Here is a 2,318-nt window from a genome sequence, read left to right on the forward strand (position 1 = left end):
TAACCATCAGGCTAAGCATGGGGACCTCAATGGAGGAGTTAGGGGAAGGACTGAAGGAGCTGACGGGATTTGCTGAAGGAAGAACAACAATATCAACCAACCAGACCCCCCCAGAGCTCCCAGGGACTAAACCATCAACCAAAGAGTATTCATGGGGGGGGGACAGATGAATCCAGCTGCAGATGTAGCAGAGGATGGCATTGCCAGACATCAGTGGGAGCAAAAGCCCTTGGTCCTGTGAAGGCTCATTTCCCCAGTGTAGGGAAATGCCAGGGTGTTGAGGTTGGGTGGGTGGGAGAGGAAGGCATCCTCAGAGAAGCAGGGAGAGGAGGCATGGAAGAGGGAGGAAGAGAGAAAGGGGATAACATTTGAAATGTAAATTCAGTGCTCCCTTTGGCAGCACATATTCTAAAATTGGAATGATACAGAGAAGATTAGCATGGCCCCTGCACAAGGATGGCATGCAAATTCGTGAGCGTTCCATATTTTTATGACCAAAATGCGAATGCTTCACTCCTTCTTTTAAAGGGGAACAAGAATACCCTTGGGAGGCAATAGGGAGGCAAAGATTAAAACAGAGGCAGAAGGAACACCCATTCAGAGCCTGCCCCACATGTGGCCCATACATATACAGACACCAAACTAGATAAGATGGATGAAGCAAAGAAGTGCAGACTGACAGGAACCTGATGTAGATCTCTCCTGAGAGACACAGCCAGAATACAGCAAATACAGAGGCGAATGCCAGAGGCAAACCACTGAACTGAGAACAAGACCCCAGTTGAAGGAATCAGAGAAAGGACCGAAAGAGCTTGAAGGGGCTTAAGACCTCATGTTTGAACAAAAATGCCAACCAACCAGAGCTTCCAGGGACTAAGCCACTACCCAAAGACTATACATGGACTGACCCTGGGCTCCAACTGCATACGTAGCAATGAATAGCCTAGTAAGGGCACCAGTGGAAGGGGAAGACCTTGGTCCTGCCAAGGCTGGACCCCCAGTGAACGTGATTCTTGGAGGGAGGGAGGATGGGGAGGGAACACCCATATGGAAGGGGAGGGGAGGGTTTAGGGGGGTGTTGGCCTGGAAACCGGGAAAGGGAATAACATTTGAAATGTAAGTAAGAAATATCCAATTTAATAAAGATGGGAAAAATGGGGTACAGAGCTAAACAAAACATTCTCAGCTGAGGATTATCTAATGGCTAAAAAGCACCTAAAGAAATGTTCAACATCCTTAGTCATCAGGGAAATGCAAATCAAAACAACCCCGAGATTCCACCTCACACCAGTGAGAATGGCTAAGATCAAAAACTCAGGTGACAGCAGATGCTGGCGAGGATGTGGAGAAAGAGGAACACTCCTCCATTGTTGGTGGGATTGCAGACTGGTACAACCATTCTGGAAATCAGTCTGGAGGTTCCTCAGAAAATTGGACATTGAACTGCCTGAGGATCCAGCTATACCTCTCTTGGGCATATACCCAAAAGATGCCCCAACATGCAACAGAGACTCATGTTCCACTATGTTCATAACAACCTTGTTTATAATATCCACAAGCTGGAAAGAACCCAGATGCCCTTCAACAGAGGAATGGATTTAAAAAATGTGGTACATCTACACAATGGAGTACTACTCAGCTATCAAAAACAACGACTTCATGAAATTCATAGGCAAATGGAAAGAACTAGAAAATATCATCCTGAGAGAGTTTACTCAATCACAGAAAATCACACTTGGTGTGCCCTCATTTATTTATAAGTGGATATTAGCCAAAAAGCTTGAATTACCCAAGATGCAATCCACAGACCACAGGAAGCTCAAGAAGAAGGATGACCAAAATGTGGATGCCCCCACTCTTTGTTAAAAGGGGAAAAATATCCATAGGAGGGGATGTGGAAGCAAAGTTTAGAGTAGGAACTCAATGGCCATTCAGAGCCTGACCCACACGTGGCCGATATATATACAGCCACCAAAATTTGATAAGATTGATGAAGCTAAAAAATGCATGCTGAATGGGACCAGATATAGATCACTTCTGAGAGACACATCCAGAGCACGTCCAATACAGAGGTCAATGTTAGCAATAAACCACCGAACTGAGAATAGGACCCCCTTGGGGGAAATTAGAGGAAGTATTGAAAGAGTTGAAGGAGCTTGCAACCCCATAAGAACAACAATGCAAACCAACCAGAGCTTCCAGGGACTAAACCACTACCGACAGACTATACATGGACTGACCCAGGGCTCCAACTGCGTATGTAGCAGAGAATAGCCTTGTGCGGGCACCAGTGGAAGTGGAGGCCCTTGGTCCTGCCA

The 2,318-nt window shown here is 46.2% G+C and overlaps 1 non-coding gene across 1 annotated transcript; it reads left to right on the forward strand.

Moving 5' to 3' along the window:
* Window positions 1-384: 384 nt before the first annotated feature.
* LOC120094056 (U6 spliceosomal RNA) lies at window positions 385-490 on the forward strand. Its single transcript, XR_015626256.1, has one exon. It is a non-coding gene; the product is annotated as a U6 spliceosomal RNA (small nuclear RNA).
* The last annotated feature ends 1,828 nt before the right edge of the window (window positions 491-2,318 follow it).

The sequence above is a fragment of the Rattus norvegicus genome, chromosome 7 (assembly GCF_021556685.1).
Source record: "Rattus norvegicus strain SHRSP/BbbUtx chromosome 7, alternate assembly SHRSP_T2T, whole genome shotgun sequence".
Taxonomy (NCBI): domain Eukaryota; kingdom Metazoa; phylum Chordata; class Mammalia; order Rodentia; family Muridae; genus Rattus; species Rattus norvegicus.